The 21,137-nt window shown below is 40.3% G+C and overlaps 1 protein-coding gene and 1 non-coding gene across 32 annotated transcripts in view; one reads left to right on the top strand and one right to left on the bottom strand.

Annotated features, from left to right (window-relative positions):
- Nucleotides 1-21,137, bottom strand: part of ESRRG (estrogen related receptor gamma) — a 607,049-nt gene that overhangs the window by 300,345 nt on the left and 285,567 nt on the right. The gene's annotated exons all lie outside the window — the stretch shown is intronic.
- Nucleotides 14,619-14,725, top strand: LOC123800176 (U6 spliceosomal RNA). The gene has a single exon (XR_006781851.1). It is a non-coding gene; the product is annotated as a U6 spliceosomal RNA (small nuclear RNA).

Raw genomic sequence — 21,137 nt, 5'->3', positions numbered from 1 at the left:
AGATGGTGGATGGGGGAGAGAGAACCAAGATAACAATGATTACCCAAGAAACCTGGATCATTAAGAGGTAATCATAGTTAACCACTGCTGAGTGCTTTTGAGGTGCCAGGGTAATACCAACCCCAATATAGTCATGAGCTTAGTATGTGCGGAGGGTAGACAACAAACGAGATTTACTAATGTCGTAGCTCGGCAGGGGGATTCTGGAGCGTGTGGCACATTCCTACTTTGGGATGAAAAGGTCTCAGAAGCCTAGCATTGAATGAAATCTTAGACTTGTACTCACCAACCTCTCTCCAATGTGGAATTCATCCTACACTAGCCCTCGCAGATGAAATGAGACTCCTTTCAGGGACAAGTCACTTTGTGGCAACTCAGGGATCCATATATGTCCCAAAAGTTCTTGGATCCTTATTGACCAGAATACTTAAAATGCCAGATATCGGGGTGTAATTCTTAGCCAAAAGCTAAAGCATGGGTTATCATCGATAACGTGAGGTGTCACAACCTCTGGGCTTCCATCACTTACAAGGATAAGACAAATGACTTGGCTGAAAACAAGTCCCGTCTGAACTAGAAACTTGGATGAGTGTTGATGAGAGATCCTCAGTGAATCTAAAATTAGCAATTTGGAGACTCAGCATTGTGTTGGTAGCAATCAAGTGCAACCGTTTACTTATCACATTATTTATCCCTGACCCCAGTCCCAACCTAGCCATACCTCGGTCCATAACATCATTACACATAACATCAAGCTTCATTTGATATCATTCTGTCAAAGGATTTTTTCCTGTTTTTTTTTTTCCCCTCAAATGGGAAGGAGAGGAGGAGACAAGTTAAAAAGAGAGGAAGGGGGGGGCGCCTGGGTGGCATAGCGGTTAAGCGTCTGCCTTTGGCTCAGGGCATGATCCCGGCGTTGTGGGATCGAGCCCCACATCAGGCTCCTCCGCTATGAGCCTGCTTCTTCCTCTCCCACTCCCCCTGCTTGTGTTCCCTGTCTCGCTGGAGATCTCTATCTCTGTCAAATAAAATTAAAAAAAAAAAAAGAGAGAGAGAGAGGAAGGGGAAGTGGGAGAGAAGAAACTTAAGTGGCTGGGAGAGACCAGGAGCTCTCCTGGTCTACATGCCTTCATGTCTACGTACGTGTTAACATACCAGGTGTGATGCTAAATTTCTGTGTTACATTATTAAATCCTCACAACAGCCCTGCAAGGCGGTTACTATCTTCCCAACTCTCTTTCTAAATGTTAATGGTAAGTCAAGAAGGCTTACAAAGGATAATTAATTACACCAAGGCCCTGACCTAACTCTGACTCTAAAATTCTGCTCCTTCCCACTACACAAGGCTGTTTCCTGTTTTGTTGTTTTTACATTTTAATGTGATATCGGAACTGAATTAAGGTCTGATGCTTTGTTAGGATAAAAGAAAACCAAAAAGGCCTCTGGTCATCATCATTAAAAAAACAGAATAAAATGACTTGGGGACAAAAACCAGCTTAATGAGGAAGTTGTTTGATGAGTTACATTTCTAATATTTGAGGTCTGGCAGATGAGGGATTTGAGGAAAACTGGGCCATTGCAACCTTTTTGTGCTGAATCCAAAATGTTTTCTGGAAATTTAAGAAAAATTTAAAGCAAATCCATGTGTTCAGAAAATACGGCATTTTTTTTTCCTCCGTAAAAGCTACAATTCCTCAGAAATGTTTTCTTCAGGCTTTAAGCAAACCTGAACATCTCCTTCAGAAAACAAGCGCTAAACCGAAAACCGTGTCTTTGTCAGCAGATCTAACAAGGTGTGGAGCGTCAAAGCCCGAGGGACTGTCACCCCTCTCACGTATGGTAGACAAGAGCTCTCTGGGAGCCAGCCAGCGGCAGAGTGAAGGGCCATGGACCGAGCAGTCCCGCAGACACACTGTTGAAACGTCAGTCAGGCCCTCGGCTCTCCTCCACTACCTTTCACTGAGCTAAACATCTCTTTATGTCAGGACAAACTGGGCAAGCCTCAAATCGTTTTTCTTTTCTCCAGCTTCAATCAGATGAGTGTAGGGAATGAGGGAGAGAGAGATGGAGGACAGGATGGGGACAGTTCAGGTCACAGGAAAGCCCTGTGACACAGGCACCTGCCTGAAAACGGCCTTCCTGGGAACTCAGAACCCTTAATGAGACTGGGGCCGCACAAACAGAGCAATGGTGGGGCCACGTCACCCACTGGACATACGTGTTCAAAGCATCCGTGTTATAAAGCCAGCCCTACGTGACTTTGCAGTGACATATATGTCAGTGTTTCTCCGTATTAAGTCTCAAAGAAAATAGAGAAGTCTGGAAAGCGTCCAGCTGAGAAGACTATAGATTGTATACAAGAATATAGAAGATACCAAGATAGTGAATGAGGGAAGAGACAGGCTAGGGAGAGCCTCATAGCATGGTTGATGAAGAGACAAGTGGCCTACTGAATATATGGGTCAGTAATAGATGGCACAAATAATGTATGTGTAATACACACAACACACACACAATTTTGTTCACTAATTAGCCCACTTTCCAAAAAGCAACACTTGAGAACAAATAATCCTATTTGTTCCCATATAGAAACTAAAATACAACCCATCTTTACGCACAGCCCCGATCAAAACATACTAAACTCCTGGGCTCCATTTTAAGATGCAAAACCAATTTCAGAAATTAAAGAGAGCAAAATATTGGATTACTGGATTTATTAGCAACACAGATGAAGACCTTGAATTCGACAAAGATTTCTTTTTTAACCGGGAGGCTACGGTTGCTCTTGAGAAAGTGTTTGGTATGGGAGAAGATGGAACCTATCAAATAAAATGAGATAATATAAATATTTCATTTAGTCGTTATCATCTCTCTTTATGATGATGAGAAGACATTATTATCATATTTTTTATTCTAACTCATAAAAAATGGTCAATCTTCTACATTTGTAATGGGCTACAGCACACTAATCTTAGTTTGGCATAAAGCTCATACAAACCACTCAATATTTTCAATATAAATGTAATGACTTCTGATTTTAGGGAAAAATAACAATGCTCAAAAAACATCACTGGCTAACTCAAACTTCCCCTATTGGTCATTTATGTAAGTACGTGCACTTGCAAAAAATAAAATAAACTTTCTGCATATTCATTATGAAGAAGACGGACGATAATCAGTAGGAGAGACAGCAAATTTCTTCTCGAGGATTAGGCTCCAATTGGTTGAATTTCAACATCAACCTGGCAATTTTACTATTAAGTCAGCAGAAGTGAGTTCTTATACACTATGCCACTTACTACCGGAGAACATCAGGCAAAGGGAAAAGAACACGCTAGAATAAATTGTGCATTATTTCTGGCATTAGTTAAAGGAACAGAGCATTATAAGAAAAAAAATACAGTACCATTGATTTTTACAGGTGTTTAATACAGATAAGCTGAAAAAAGGGTTTCCATTTTAAGCCCAGTGATGGCTAAAGATGCATTCAAATATGTTCAAAAGCAATCTAAAGTCTTCTAAAATGGTGTTTAAGCTATTCAAGCAAAACGTAAATAGTTTTTGTCGTAGTACTGAGGAATGTAGAACAAAAACAGAGTCCAAGGAGCTGACTCTGGCACACTGCCGGCCACTGTAGAATCAGGGGGTCATTAAAACAGAGGTAATACTGTTTATCCATTACATGAGAACAGGTTATTTAGAGAAAACAGTAGCAGACTGTCCTTAGAAAGGTAGAAGGCATAATTACCCTGGAAGCTTCCAAGTTGCACTCTCAGAGAAGATACTGAAAGAAACAATCAAGTTGAAGACTCAAATATATGTTGAAGAGAGAGATTATATAAAGAAACCAAATCCATGATTTTTCCCTTGTCTGTTTTTAATAGGTTTCTTTAAAGCTCATTAGAAATAATAGGAAACATTTTGCTTTTATCTGAAAACACCAAGTGGGTACATTTAAGTGCTTTGCAGAAACCAAATTATAAAAAAAGTTCACGTTTGCATGAGCACTGAATGGATGGTGTTTCTACTTAACTTATTTTGGGGGGCCATTGACCCTCAATTTCTTCTGAGCTCTTTGTACAGCAGATTACATAATAAGCAAGGCAACAAAGAGAGCAACCATTCTGACCACATAGGCACTGCATTCCTAGATGCTGTAGGGCAAGGAGACAGGTGCTTGCTTTGGGCATTCTTCACCATGTACCATGATTGGTCTTCCTGGTATGAACAATCAGTCTTTCTTTCCTAGAAATACATTTTGACAGGCCATACCACCCTGAATGTGTCCGATTTCAGAAATACATTTTGATAACTCCGGCTCAAATATAAGTCTAATTTCTATAATTTGTGTTCCTTGTACATTTTTTTAAATCTACTCCTTCCTCTCCATGATCTTGGCCAGATACCATCTCTTTCCCATTACTATCATGGCCATATCCTAATTGACAATGGGGCAGATGCTTTTGTGTGAACAAATAAGAGGGGCTGTGGTTAGCCAAAGCCCTCTGATCAACTGACCAATAAGCATAAATTAAGTGCCCGTTTTCTATGCCATACAGCAATGAGGACCAGGCTGACAGAAACGAGGATAAAAAAGGCTTGACAGACAAAAGTATCCTTCTCATTACAAGTATTAGAATAAGTACAAAGCCTCATGTTTACTAGGACAAAGGAACACTGCACAGCTGCACGGTTCCCTGTTAAGCGTTGTGCCGTATAAGCTAGAGGAACAGCCAAGGTGGATAGGATTATTGTAAAGATGTCCAGTCACCGACAGATCCTGCGAGGCTTGATGGCTGCCTCCTGTTCTGGAGATGCTAAAGCAGAAAGCCCACAACTCGCTGCTGCTCTGTCAAGCACACAAGGTCAGCTAAAAGTCAGAGCACCTACAGAACTGACCTTGGCAAGTCTGGTTAGCGATCCTTCTGGATGCTAACTGGCTCCGGTGTGCCGTCTGTATGTCTGAGTTTCCATATGTAAAATGTCATGAGACTCCTTTGTGTCCTCAGTACTAAGGGGACATGTAAGGGCAGTCTTTGTAATGTCGGGAACTTTGTAAGATTTTGGAATTTAGTCATATATGTAATATTATGGAATTTGATTAAAATGGATAAGGGGCCATAACTCAGAGGACATCGGAGTGTACATTATATGGAGTTATACTAATATATAGATTTTGACTGTAAGTAGGTAGAGCAATGGGGTAGCAAGATCACAAGTTTTGAAGCCAGAAAATCAAGATCCAGATCTTTTTTTTAATTTAAATTCAATTAACATATAATGTATTATTTGTTTCAGGGGTACAAGTCTGTGATTCATCAGTCTTATATAATACCCAGTACTCATTACAACACATACCCTCCCCAATGTCCACCACCCAGTTACCCCATTCCCCTATCCCCCTCCCCCTCCAGCAACCCTCAGTTTGTTTCCTGAGTCTCTTATGGTTTGTCTCCCTCTCCGATTTTGTCTTGTTTCATTTTTTTCTCTCTTCCCCTATGATCCTCTGCCTTGTTTCTTAAATTCCACATATCAGTGAGATCATATGATAATTGTCTTTCTCTGATTGCCAAGTCTTTTTTTGACCAACACTGAGCACCATTTGGTAGGTCATGTAACTCCTCAGGTGGCCCGTCTGTAAAATGGGGAAATAGAAGAACTTGTCCCTCCCAGGGATGTCCTCGTGAGGCTCACACATGTTGACACCAATGACACTGTCCATAAACACTTCAGCTCTATACACATATAACGGTTATTATTAGTTACCTGGGTTTATACACAAAGTCCGACTTACGGAGGGAGAAAATCATTCAGTAAACATGTTCACTCCCTTAGGAAAAAATTCTTACCACTCTTGCGAATTTGAGGAATAGTATCTCAGTTGCATTAACTGGTGTTTATTAATGTATTATGAACCTCTGCGTGGCATCTGATTCACAATAAAGAGATTAAGCAGACTAATTTGTCATTTATTTTCCAATGCCTGCTTTCCTGCCCACAGCACCACTAATATCCCAGGAGCTCCTCAACCCAATTATTTCCCATTTTGCATTACTTGCTGAAAGTAGTGCTAATGTGCCCAAAAGGCTTTGCTCCTTGGTGATGGAAAAAAACAAACAAAAAAACCCCCAAAACCAAAAACAACAACAAAAAAACCCCCACAAAAAACAACAACAAAAGAGCTCCTGCTCTGCCCATCACAATACCTCCCAGACCACTGGGCCATATACGGCCATCAAACTGAATTAGCAGCCTGACTGTGCTGTGGACATGAGCCGCAGACCTGTGCTTATATTTAGTATTTGTTTGGGGGCTGGATGGGAATTCCATCTGTAGAATGAAATTCACAACCTAGAGAGTGCTGAATTATACTATGCCTGTATACACAAACAGTTTTGTTTGCTTGTTTGGGGAGTTGCGTGTCAAAATCACTCAAGTAACTGGCAAATCTAACTTTTTTTTCTTCTCAAAAAATTAATAACCAGTTGTTTAGCCAACTCCAAATATTAATTTGCAAACTCATTTGTGAATGTAGACACAACTCATTATTAATAGAAGAAGCATAAAGATTCCTCATTGTCTCTGCTTTTTAATCCAGCCTCATACACGATTTTCAACCCTACCATGTAATATTTCTGCTACTTTCTTCAGTCTGTTTCACTTTGAAAATGTGCTTTTTGCTTATCCCAGGAGTTTCTGTATTGCTTAAGGCAAAATACTCCAGCGTGCATTCACAACTATGAACTGTAAACATTTCTCTACCTTATTCTGCCCAAGGCTCAGAGCCCGTTTAAATGCCTGTGGATAGTTTCAGAAGCATACAAGACTCCACAGAGTTACCAAAAATAATTATTTTCTAAAACTCTCCAATTTTACCAAGAACATAAAACTTATATTTTAAAAATCTGATAATTTTAGATGTGGGGAGATACTGACTAAAAACATACTGTGCGTGTGTGTGTGTTTTTTTAAAATTTCAAATATGATCAGCTTCAAGGATGAGCTACAATAGATTAAGTTCATCTCTATGAGGTTATTTCTTACCATTATTTTCTTAAATCCTTGCCCCCCCACCCCCACCCCTCACCCCTGCCGTGCCTTGCTTTAATCAAGAATAGGAATGTTAAGGGCTTGATGCAGGGAAGAGGCATAGATTAGTGGTTAGCATAATAGCATGAAAGCCAGGAAACGTGAATTCTATTCTTGGCCAAGTGGTCTTAGGTGAGCTCATGATTTACAGCCTCAGTTTCTCCATATATAAAAGGAAAGCGTTGCACATCCGCAAAGGAGGGCTTCACAAATGGTAATATTGTTGAGTGCTGACTATGTGCCAGGCTAAGCACTTTAAAAGGATTATTTTATTTAATCCTTGGAAGTAGATAATATTGTTATCCTGATTTTACAAATGAGGTGCCTGAGGCAGGAGACGTGAAGTAAGTGGTCCAGGGTTGCACAGATGGGAAATACAAAGGCTGACTTCTAAGCCATAGGCCACTCTCTACTTTGCTCCTTTCAGCATTATTTGAAAGCGCTTGGAGGAATGGCACAGACCACATACTAGTCCGGATATTTTCCAGGCTAGGGGTGCAGATTTTCCCTCTTCTCTGGGGGTGTGTGGCTATGCTCCCACAGGCACACACACACACTAGGCCACTCCCGCCACCTGCCCTGGGAGCAGGACCCCCTCCGGCTCAGGCCTCCCTCGCTGTGCCGCACCTGGGGGCCCCCCCACCCAGCGGCAGTTGCCACACAGCAGATCTGCCAATGAACCCAGGACACGCGGGTCTGGTCGGGCACAGCTGGTAGCAGGAGGCTCAGATTTCTGATGCACTGAACACAATGGGGCAGCCCTGTCACACGACCATTATGAAATCACATGCTCGCTGCTGATTTTCTAGCAGAAGTGTGTGGACTATTTAAAACTTCCCTCCTCCACCCCCCCTCCCAGCTTTTAAATGCTTTCCTAGGGGTCAAGTTCAGCTTGGGGAATATGGGCCATATGTCATTCGCCGGCATTATTTTCTTTGCAAAATAAGTAACGAACACACAGAAACTGGCTCGCAGAGGACAATTTCTACAATTGCTGACAGCATGTGTACCAAATGGCAGACTTGCAAAGTGTAAAAGAACAACACCAGGCCTCTCCGCTCAAACCTGGCGCTTGGAGGAAAAGCCAGCCCAAACTGAACCTACATGGAGGCCAAGGGAATGCCGCGAACTACTAGGATTCGTCTTAGCTATCAGAGCTAACTTGCCAAAACAGCAGCAAAGGTTTAAAAGCTCTTACCACGTAAGGTGCTGTCTGAAACATGGTTTTAAAATATACCACACTGGTGAGTATTCATTGGAAACAGTGGTCATTTAACACACTTCCTAACTGTGAAATTAATTAAGAGCTGTCAATCTTCACATTTCATGATTTTGGCTAGGCAGTGAAACAGTAAAAACTGTCTTTTGTGTGTAAGCCAAAAATAAATAAGGAATACTACATTAAAGGAAACAAAAATGTCCTGATCCTTTAAAGTATCTGGAATCGGATCGTAACTGGTGAACTTCCCTGAAATTCAAGAGTGTTTGCATGCAATTGTTAGATCAGTATCTGCACGATTAAAAGAACTCAACTGGGTTAAGAAAAGCCTGGTATCCACTAAAACCTAATTGGAAGGAAGAGAAAAAAAGAATTGCACATGACTGTTAAGATGTTCTGAGAAACTTCTCCCTAGAAAGAGGCCTTTAAACAGGGCAAACACTGAAGATTTGCTAATAAAGGAAGGATATCTTTCCACCAAAGAAGTCATTAACAGAATGTGGGGCATAGATCAAGACTTAGGGAAAACAATTTTTGGTCATCTTATGTTCATATATTCTCTTTACAAAACACTGCTTTCTTTAGTTCAAAAATCAAAATTAAATTTAAACAATATTGTAGCGAAGCATCACACAGTGCAAACTGTTTTTATTAAAGAAAAAAAAAAAACAATAAAAAACCCAGGAGCTTAATGCATCAATATAATATGAGCCAACTTCCTTAAAAGAAGAAATACTTTGGGGAAATTTGCCCTGGACACACAGGGAATGATTGGAAGTTGTGACAGACCTATGAAACTAACTCTTCTCCTTCTTATAAATATTGAAAAAAACAGCGACACGACGCAAATGAACCGCTGAACTCAATCCTTGGTCTTTAAAATGTATTTCAATAGAAGAGCCAATGTATCATCCAAGTATGAAGACTATGTAGAGTAATAGCATTCTGAAAAACGAATTAAGAACACGTTGTCATCAACTCCAGCAAAAATAATAAAGGTAGAAAAGATTAAGAGGCAAGCATATCTTTCAGAATTGTAAAATGGGTTTATAGGTCTTCTAATAACAACTTTTACTCAAACCTTACATAAATAGGCTTAGATGATACAAATATTATGTGGGCTGTGTGGACACTCCCAGGTTCCTAATCATGTTTAGGGATTACTTGATAGAACAGAGACATTTCATTCCAATTGGGCCAGGGGATTACAGCAAAGAAACATCTAATATTCCATTTTTTAATTTCATGCATTTTTTATTTACCTTTAATGATGCTGTATATATTCATCATCCTGAAATATTAAAACAGTATGAAAAAAGTAATAAATTGGTGGAAAATTTAGGGAATAGGAATGCAACAGCACGCAAATCATACACTATCAAGTGCTTGATACACATTTAAAATTACTGCCTACTACGGCAAAGCCAAATTCCTAGCAGATTTCTGAAGCACAAAGTCACAATAAGAAGATCAGCAGAACAGACTGAAATAATAGAATATTCATCCCTCTAATCCATATGCAATTCTTTAGGGCTTTTTTTTTTTTTAACAATGCATATGAGGTCTGACTGTATTCAGGATTTAAATAAGTTGTCTCTCTCCTTCCTGCTCCTCTCTATTTTTATGTAAAAAAAAATGTATATACAGTTATCATTTCTGCACTGTTGCACCAACGAAGACAAGGTTAGCACATTTCCTCACACCTCAAATGAAACAAAAGCATTTTTAAACAACAAAAGTGTTAGAAGAAATACCTTATACTCATCCCACTAAAGCCTCCTGAAACAGCTTTTTGGGAAGAAGGAAAGTTGGTGTCATTCATGGGGGGCATGAAGTGATGCTTTTGTCCTTTAATTACCAATTAATGGATTGATAGACTATTACATTTAAATACTGACAAGAAGTGCTAACGGCATTTCATCGTTGCTCATTCACCTTTTCTGGCAGAGAGATGAGACTGTCTACCGGGCATTAATAAATATTGTAACAAGGAACAGAAAATCACAGAGGCAGAAGCCTCCATCACCTGGCTTGGCGTGAACACTTCTGGAAGAGCCCCCGGAAGTCTGAGAGAGGTCAGGACACACTGGACATTTGATGTCCAGCACTTAGTTCCACGGGCAGTTGCCTCCCAGCCCGTGTTCTAACTGCCCCATGTTCACAGCAGTCATCCTGCATCAGGAGTGGCGTTTTTAAATGATTTTCTTTCGATTTCTTTTTATATTCTGATTTTTTTCTTTAATGAGCACTTACTACCTTATAACAAGGAGGAAAACCAAGGAAACAGAAACTATTTAAAATGCTACCTATTCCTTAAAGTCTCACATATATCTCCTTCTTTAAGAGGCTTTCTTCCATTCACCCAAAAGATTGGTCCCTCCTTTTTTTTCTAAAGATTTTATTTTCAAGTAATCTCTGTACCCAACATGGGGCTCAAACTCACAGCCCTGAGACCAAGAGTCACATGCTCTACCAACAGAGCCAGCCAGAACCCCCTCCCCCCACCCCGTCCCTCCTTTATGCTAATGTTGCTAGCAAATTTCTTATGCCCAAATCATATTCTGCCTTGTGGTACTGTCCTTTGCCTTATAAGCATGACTTTCATAAGATGAAGTGCCTGCAGGGCAAAGGCTGGGCCTTCTTTTCTATTATTTTCTCTCTTGTAGTACTCATCATGGCTCTTAGCACCTAGTGGGTATTTAATAATTTGTTATTGTTGTTGAATTGATTAAAACGAGTTTTATTAAGTGTTTTTATTTCTTTTATACTGTTTTTCAGCTCATTACTCCAATTATACGATTCTGCCAATTGTAGATGTGCTTAGTTACCATGAATGATGTTTAATACAGAGATGCAACACCTTCTAGAAAATCAGTCGGAGAGGGACTGGCATGCCCTACCACTTCAAACACTGACCCGAAAAGAAAAGATGGTATGCAGCTCTACAGAAAAGCAAAGACATCCGCAGAATGTGGAGTGAAAACAAACAATAAAAGGTTAGAAATAAAAGTTCCCATTTTCACCAAGCAATAGAAAAATGTAAAGGTGGGGCGCCTGGGTGGCTCAGTCGTTAAGCATCTGCCTTCGGCTCAGGTTGTGATCCCAGGGTCCGGGGATCGAGCCCCACATCGGACTCCCTGCTCAGCGGGAAGCCTGCTTTTCCCTCTCCCACTCCCCCTGCATGGGTTCCCTCTCTCGCTGTCTCTTTCTGTCAAATAATAAATAAAATCTTAAAAAAAAAAAAGAAAAATGTATAGGAAATGATGGGGGTATGTGGCAGAGAGAAGAAAAGAGTTCTTCGTTTCACCTGGGAGAGAGAAACAGCAGTTTCTTCTGGGGAAGAGACGTCTCTGCACCCAAATTTAATAAGTGTAAGAGCACAGCCTGGTAAAACTTTAATTGAGAAGGAAAGCCTTAAGGAAATTCTCACGTTCCAGACTACAGCTCTTAAAATCCTTTGCCAACCCCTCTTTGCCGTTTGCCTGGCAGTCACGTGTCACCATTTCTCTCTAGCTCTCACGACACATTCCAGAGTCAAGGTAAGATGAGAATCCATCCGACTTTAATCCAATTCCTTCCTGAAGTTTTATAGCTTATTCTTTCATTCCTCTTGAAAGACATTAAAACACTTAAGGGGCAAGATATTCAAAATATGGAGCGATGAATGCAAGAGGAAAAGAGAAGAAAGAACTTATTAAAGCTGATATAAACTGCAGGAAAAACCAAAGCTAATGTCTTCTCATTTCCTCTCTGTCTTATGTCAGAACAAACTGCCTTCCATCCTAATGATGACATGAAGATTCTACGTAGGACATACCATCTTCTTCTTTTTTTTTTTTTTTCAGTTCAAGTTCCCATGCCAGTAAGCCTTTGGACTCTAGGCAATCATTCAAGAATTCAGGAGCGTTCTCAAGTTCTTGGGTGAACCAACATGTGTTAGTCTACAGCAGGCGTTTCAGTTGCTCTGAGATTCTCTGCTGTGTACATCCAGCATTTGGCTCAAGCTTCTTCTAGACAATACATGGTTTTGCAATTAGCCACCCAGACTTGTTAGGGTAAATAAATTACCTGATATTTATAACTGGTGGCAAGAGGACAAGGTGTCACAGAGAAGGGGGCAGAGAAAGTGGTAAGAGCTTGCTAATTTAAAATTCTATGCCAAGTGCTAACTCCATTCATGAAAGCTTGTCTTCCCTTTCCCTTAGAAGTATTCCTCTCTTTGTCTACGGATTCTCTCCTTAATGATTTCATGAAATCTGCTTTCCCTACCTTTGAGGGTAAGCAGGATAGGAGTTCAAAATGTGTGTGGCACAAACACACCCATCTTTGGAAACTCTGGCATAATAAGTCACAGAATGTCAGACTGGGATCATTTTACTTTCTCTATAAAGACAGAGATGTATCTTTTTAGAGTCGTTTGAGGTTGACATTACTTGATAGTGAATTTCAACCTATGCCGCATTTCTAAAATGGAGTTTCCTTATGAAATAATGATACTCTCTAAAAGTCTAAATGGATGACAAATTATATAAAATAACTAACACTTGGAGGAAACCAATTTTAAACAAACCCAATTAAAATCACCTCAAGTGTAGAAAAAAGATGATGAATAACAAAAGAAAATTTATCACTTGAAAACAAAGAATGGTATCAAGGTTGTAACTGCACTTCTTAGCAAAAGGCTCACACATTAATAAATTTAAAGAAAGAGAGATTGTGGGATGCCTGGGTGGCTCAGTTGGTTAAGCGTCTGCCTTCAGCTCAGGTCATGATCCCAGGGTCCTGGGATCAAGTCACACATGCCTAGGGCTCCTTCCTCAGCAGGGAGCCTGCCTCTGCCTGCCACTCTCCCTGCTTGTGTGTGCTCTCTCTCTGTCTCTTTCTGACAAATAAATAAAATCTTAAAAAAAAAAAAAGAAAAGAAAGATTGTATTGAAAGTAGTAAATATTTTTTTCCGCAGTCCTTCCCTCTTCAGCCAACCAAACCCATTGGCACACACTTGTTGTTTAACAAAGTGAATTATGCAGGTGTGGGGAAGGCTTATCTTTAAGTCATCAAGGATTTACGCTACTCCTTAGGCTGAGGCTGCTTCCGGGTATCATGGATTATCAGTGTGTTCCTCCATTTGTTTATATAAATGGCCCAATCGCTGCTGAAACACTTCAGAGCACTTAACTAAAGCAAACAAAGCTCTTGAACTTTAAATATCCAACAAGAGGAGCTATTGACAAGTAAGACTTTACTGAGCAAATCTCAGTATCATTTGGAACCTTAATACAATCTGCCAGATCTAAAAGAAGGCACACAACCCCAGACATTTCTCTTAACTTAGGCTCCACGTAGAAGATACTAGCCTGATTTGAGACCAACTTTAAATATAATGCTGCCATCTAGTAGTTTTGCTTGCTCACTTGAGTTGTTGGTGAGACTAAAGAGGAGTCAACCCACATAGAGAAGGGAAAGAGGGTCTTGGCTCCTATCTTCGCCTTCTAGCTTTTTGATTCCCTCTCACCCCTCAATTCTTAAACTCAATGTGATGGGAAACTTAGATTAACACCAGAGTACCTGGAGTTCTGTCCCAGCATCTCCCTTATCTGGATAACTCCCATCTTTCCCTGAGAACCATGTCTCTGATCTGTGAAAGGTGGGAATAGGATTGAATGCAAAGATCCCTTTCAACTCTACTAGCCAATTATTCTACTATTTAATGTATTTACAATGATGAAATCAATTGTTTGATTTATATTGGTAGCTAGAGAAAGAGGGCCACAGTACTGTTGCATATAAGGTTATATAAAATATTCCCAAGCAGTAGCAATGATTTCCTTGTGTTTTTTCTTTTATGCTTAGAAAGAAACTAATTGTATGTCTCTCTGGTGATTTTTGGAGATGTCAATATCATGATTGCACTGGGGATGTTGGAGAGTCATTCTTTTATTTCCCTATAGTAAGATTCCATATCTTACTATAGTTACTTGGATATGGCTTGGCTCTAGTGCCAGGAGGAAAAACACAAAAGAAAACACATTCTTTTTAAGAAATTTAAATCACTAATCTTATTTCCATTTTCTTTTCCAGGCTGACAAATACATTGAATTTCAGCTCTTCCCGAATTTTGAGGTTTTCTAATTCAACCGACTTGCTCATCTTCTCATCTGGAATGTTAGAGCCACCCAGTTTCTGGTGGGAATGCAAGCTTTCTTTACGGGGTTCAAGGCATTGGACTGTAAGAGATTTCTCAGGAAAATGCAAAACTACTGGCTAGTGGACTGTGATTTCATCACCTGTAGTTTAAAAACCATTGCAGTTGTGCTCGCTTCGGCAGCTCATATACTAAAATAGGAACGATACAGAGAGGATTAGCATGGCGCCCGCACAAGGATGACACACAGATCTGTGACGTTTTGTCAATGGCCACACCACCCTGAACACACCGAGTCCAGTCTGATCTGGGAAGCTAAGCAGGTGCGGAGAAAGACTGCCTCCTTATACCCAGGTGCTGTAGGCTTTATTAAAGAAAAAGTAAAAAGCATTAAAGTAATATTCCCAACTTTTGCTACTTATCCACTGCCCTCCATTACAATGACCACGTTCGTTATGGATACACCCTTTACAAAATGAGCCTGGCTGGAGCTTTACAGGCTCCCAGCTGCAAGACGCTTCTCTTCTTTATCCCTTTTCTGATAGAACCATATGTACACCTAGCAGTGGAGCGAAATCCAAAGCAGCTGGGAAACAAGATTCCTTGCCCCATATTCCTCAAGAACTGCCATTTTAGGGAGCAATGCCAAGGTCTTGTCCCGTGCTTCTCTGTGTTTTAAGCTTCTTTTTCTCCTTCTTCCTCTTCTTCTTCTTCTTCTTTTTTTTTTTTTTTTTTGTAAAACCCTGTATTAGAGTTTGAACAACTGAATGATAAAATGTAGTCTTAGGCACAGATGCTGCGGGGAATGGCTTTTGAAATTCTCCAACATACTAAGTTATAATTGGGTTTTAATGCATAAAATGCCTGAGTAATTTAAATGTTTAGAAAAGAAAACAGTCTTTCCTAGAGTTTATGAAGTGGGAAGCCTATTTCTTATAATGATTAACTGTGAGTCATCATTTCAAACACAAGCATCCACTCGCATATGCTCCAGATAAGGGGTGCGGAAGGCACACGAGTTACTGAACTAGAGTCTTATGATGATGGCTGTAACACATTTTTGTCTGTGAAATGAAGACGGCAAGTAACAAACCATGAACCATGTTGAGTTTGCTGTCTACCTGCCCCACCTTACTCAACGAAGAATAATGTTTTAAAAGCATATATTCAATGTCTGTCTGCATACGGTCCTGCTTGAAGACAGAGACTGTACTAGGCTTAGGAGGTCAACAGCCTACAGAATTTGTCACTGTGGCCTGGAGGCCTATTCTTGATAACTTGATCCATCTGACTGCTTCTTATAAAAGTCTCTCTTTATTGTCAGGTTACCCCTACAGATCAGTTCTGAAAGCTCTGGGCCAAGAGACAAGTCCTTCTTGTACATTCTTCCTGCCCTTTAAGGCAAGGTTTGAATGGAGAAATTCTCCTGAGCCTCAGAAGAACAGTATGTGGGAACGAGCTCCACCACTCCTGTTTATCTACGTGAATACTGCTTAGAGGTTCTCCTGGTAAGAAGAACACAGTAGCACATGGGTAATAATACCCACATTGCGTTGCTGTATGTGTCAATAGGATAATGCAGGCAAAGACATAGTGTAAGGAGCTTTGCAAATGCAATGTGTTATCTAAGGGAAACGAGGCCTCTGAATTTGCTAGCAATGGTTCAGAGACTGAATGAAGGAAAAGCCAGCCTGAAAATCTGAGATGGTGGATTCCAAGTTATATTAAATGTAACACAGAGACACTCATAAAGAACGAGACAAGTCAGTTTGGTTTGTATTGATGCTGGAAGGATGGACAGTTGGTAGAGCTAAGCAGCCCTGGGTTCAATCCAGTCTCTGCCCTCAAATAGCTGTGTGACCTCAGTGAGGTTGCATATACTCTAGAAAGCTTTTTAGATAGAGGAAGACTTAAAGTAATATATTGCCTTGGCATCAGCATCCTAACAAGGACCCTCTGGAAACATAACGGTACAGTGTCCTGAGGCCAGTACTGAAAGGTACATAGTTGTAGGCAGATGGGTCTCCCATTACCAACTAAGTCCCAGATTCAAACAGAATCCATTAGCTCTTCTGTGGCTTCCTTCCCAACCAAGGGAGCCAACCTATTGTCTCAGTCGAAGGGTCAATCGATGTCAATTCTGTAGCAGACAGCCGGGAGCATAAACTCCCACTCAAGTGTTTTCTATTTCCCTTGCTAACCAAACTAGAGAGCAGCAAGATTAACCTAAATATTCTCCTATGTTGAGATGTAAAGGGGGAGCAGATAGAGCTACTTTGAATTTAAGCTGAGAGTTAATGATAAAGTGTTCAAGTCACCATGATCTAAGCAAACATTTAAGGAAAAAACATACACATGCACAGAGACATACAGACGGTGTGCAATCGGTAAGTCAACGCACAATGGCTAAAGCACAATCTGGTACAACACATTTATCTGGATTTGTAAACAAATAATACAGTGAGCTGTAGTATCAGAATCAAATGCATGGTGTGGAATAACGCATGTCCGCAAACCTACTGACCTTGAGTGGGAAGTCCTAGCTGTGTGATCTGAGCTTGCCGGCTGTATCGAGCACCATTTACCGCTTGGCTCAGGAGTCACGATAGGTGATAAGCAGAGGTTAGTGATAATACTGCTATTACATTATTAGAATACTATCGGATATCATGTGGAAATTGTTTAGAAACATTTCTTGATTTAATTTCATCCTTATACTATTAAGCCTTTTAGGTGAATATTATTGATCCGAATTTACAGATAAGGAAACTGAGGGTAAGGGGCTTCATGTTTCTGAATCCAAAGGTCTCACTCTTAATTTTAGGCCATACTACATAAATTCCAATTTCAGGTCCCAGAGTCTTTTTTTTTTTTTATTTTTTAAATTTTAAGTTTTTATTTTTTAATCTTTTTTAAAGATTTTATTTATTTATTTGAGAGACAGCATGAGAGAGAGAGCAAGGATGAGCAGGGGGAAGGGCAGAGGGAGAGGGAAAGCAGGCTCCCCACTGAGCAGGGAGCCCAACAAGGACGTGGGGCCTGATCCCAGGACCCTGAGATCATGACCTGAGCCAAAAGCAGACACTGAACCGACTGAGGCCCCCAGGCACCCCTGGATTCCAGAGTCTTCAGCAAAATGATCCTATTACTGCGTCTGGTCCTTAGTTCAGAAAGGAACTTGAAATTATCCCTTTGTAATTTTCCATAGTTTCATTCTAGAATGGCTTGGAAAACTCTGCAATGATCCACTGACCAAGTGGCCATTGGTCAGTCACCTTCAGTATCTACAACTGGGGCAGAATTTTCATGAGAGCACTTTAAGTTCTCTCATTCCCAGCTGTATCAGAAGGAGAGTGACCCTCACTGCCTGTCACAGACCTTGACATTGAAGTATTGATTGCCTCAAAACTGCAAGAAAAATACAGCTCAGATTTACAGGTTATGATCATAAAAAACCTTGGAAGAACTATTTATACTAAATGATAATAGTGTAAAATTCTGTGTATAAAGGAACTACAGTGATTTTCATTTTCTTCTTTCTGTTGGTCTGTATTCTCAAACTATTTTACAATAGATACGCATTATCTTGTTACTGGAAAAGTTATGTTAAAAAGAACATGGTCGTACACTGGCCTGATGATTTTATGTAAAAATAAGTCTCTAAAATGTCTCTCTTACTGTAACAAGACACTCACCTTATTCTGTGCAGGTTTTTTAAACTTACTAAAATGTGATCTGTAGTTACATCGTATTTATTTTGATTTCTATCATCTGACAGTAACTGTGGGAAATGCTGTGATAAAATCTGAGCTCTGTCCCTCACTAACTGCATGACCTAGAGTAATTCAACCTTCCCATGAATAATAATACTATTTCCTTGCAGTGAGGTGAATTTTCTTAAAATTCTCTAGCCCTCCATAGTTTTTCTTCCCTCTTGCTTAATATGGAACTTATTTCGCATAAGCCATTTGACACTCAGCCTTTCTTAAATTGACTCTTTGTGTATTACTCTGTTTCACCAACTGGTCAAATGAATAAATGAATTAAAGCGTATACAGCTGTGTCTACAGCATCAGGTTGGATGTATGGAGAATGTGAAAAGTAAATGAGACCTGGTCACTCACAATCAAGTAGGGAATAATAGATTCATATAAATAACCATAAATACAAGTTAAATGCTAAGGGAAATTGGGGAAGGGGAAGGTTAATTCCAAATAGAACTGGAAGCAAGAAAGACTATAGATATGGTAGCATTGGAGAAGGGCCTTGAAAGATGGACAGCGTTTCATAGGCTGAAAACTGGGGACATGATCAAGAAAAAATATGAACTTTTGCATTCTCTTTACATCTCTAGCTCTTAGTATTGTGCTTACACAAATCATCTTCCACTGTTTTGTTGCTCATTATTCTCTACTTAAACCTTAAGTCTTTGTTGGTTGAAATTAACAACGATGGAACATCTCTCATTCCCAAGAAAGAACCAGAGTTTGAATTTGGGGGCTATTTCCCAGAGGGAGGAGAGTTGGGCAGGAGCCTGAGACCTTTATAGCCCTCTTAGCTATGAAGGAAACAGATTCTTTTGCTATGTGACAAAGCCAAATTTTTATCTATATTCTGCAAATTTAAGGATAGACAAGTTGTGTCTTTGGTTGATTTGGGCTTAAAACTCTGAAAATACCTTAATGTAAAGGTGTTTTTACCTGCTTTCTGTTTGTTTGGTTGGTTGGATTTTTCTTTGAAGTGCCTCCTTCCCCGAAGAAAGGTATGCTTTGGAAAATGGAGGCCACGTTACCTAACCTATGTTTTGTTTTGTTTAAGATTTTATTTATTTATTTGAGAGAGAGAAAGAGAATGAGAGAAAGAATGAGCAGGGGGAGGGGCAGAGAGAGAAGCAGACTCCCCGCTGAGCAGGGAGCCCAATGCCGACGCTGGGGCTCAACCCCAAGACCCCGGGATCATGACATGAGTCAAAGGCAGACACAACCAACTGAGCCACCCAGGGGCCCCACCTGACCTATGTTTTCACATCTGCCAGGTGGGGATGCTTATAATGCCTACATCAAAGGATTACTATTCAAAGTATTTAGCAATAGTAAAATCTTTATAAATGTTTAAGACAAAGGAATGCATGGGCCCTCTCAACAAAATTATCTAATTATTCTTGGGGCTGGAGGAGGTATGAGTGAACACACACGCACATCACGCTCTTTTCTTTAACATTTTAGAGACCGCTTGTTGTCTCCATATGTATTGGCATTTGTATTCTCTACAAGTAGAAAAACCTAGGCTCAGTGCATTAACCCCCAAAGGAAAAACAGGTCATAAGGAAGATATTTTACATTTTTCTCATGTCTAATTAACAGGTGAAACCAAAGGCTGTATTTCAGTGACCAATAACTTCCCTACTATGTTTTCAGTGATGCGGGAAGTAGTACGTAAAAAATGCTGTTCTCTCTCCAGTGGTACATCATTTATCCTTACTCTTTTATTAACCCACCATCTTAGTCTACATTGTTTTTATAACAGCTGATTGTGGTACGCAGCTCAGTGAACATTTGTCAACTTCCTGGTATCCCATGGTTCGGGATATAAACGCAGCATTAAGGATCATCCTATTTAATATGTAATACGCACACATAAAAGGGGCTCAGGTCCTTGTAAAAGAGAGGAAAAACAATGGAAATAGGTACATGCCTAAATGACACTTAACAGAAGATGAAGCTGTCTCAGTAAATATGAATCACATTGATAGAATGACCATGGAATGAAACAAGTCCAATCAATGACTTGTTTGATATTAACCTGTGAAATGTATCCTTTCTCCAATACTATAACCAAGAACACCAGAGTTCCTGCCACACTGGAACATATCAGTGACCACACATGCGTATACAAGAAGACACCTCCAAGGACAGGAGGGATTGGGCTGGGGTTCATTACCATCGTCATCATCACCACCCTCGGCACCGTCACCATTCTAAGGGGGCCATTCACTGACACTAACCAAACACTGTACTAGAGTTTTTCAGAAATGTTCCACTTAATTCCCCACAACTCCGCTACGTCCATTTTACTGATGAGGAAAATGAGGCAGAACAAGGTCAAGCGGCATGTTTGAGCTCACGGCTAATACGTGAGGAAGTCACAGTTTGAACACAGACCTGTCTCACTCCAAAAAGCCTCACTGTTACCCACCCTACTTCACCGCCTTCTCACCTTGTGGAGGATTTACGGTACAGAGCAGTGACTAAAATAGCAGCAAACTCAATAATACAAAAACCGTGGTCTCGGTAAAGGCCTGCAAAAAGGCCATGTTTTAAAATGAAAGCATCAATGCGCCGACAAAACACACACACACATCTACTCGGGAATTTTATTAGCATTTTCTTCCCTGCTGAAACTTTTAATGCGGCTCTACAATGTATTCATTGCAAGGTGCCATTAGGGCCGGGCTCACTTCAAGTGTTACCAATTCATGAGCACATTAATAACATAGTTAATATGAAGTGTTTAGAGCCTCCACGTCGGTGACAAATACGACTCAGCCAAATTTCCTGACCACTGAGGCCACGGAGGAACAATTTGGTAGATTTCATCAACAGTTCTAATTATGTTCCTGTCAAGTCGAGAACGAAGTAATCCATAACTGGGGGGTGCTGGAAGACAGTGGCACAGAAGAGTAATTT

Source organism: Ursus americanus, chromosome 2 (genome assembly GCF_024610735.1).
Source record: "Ursus americanus isolate L20-20 chromosome 2, mUrsAme1.1.p, whole genome shotgun sequence".
Classification (NCBI taxonomy): domain Eukaryota; kingdom Metazoa; phylum Chordata; class Mammalia; order Carnivora; family Ursidae; genus Ursus; species Ursus americanus.
Note: the sequence above shows the minus strand (reverse complement) of the source record. Positions and strands in the feature narration are given on the sequence as shown.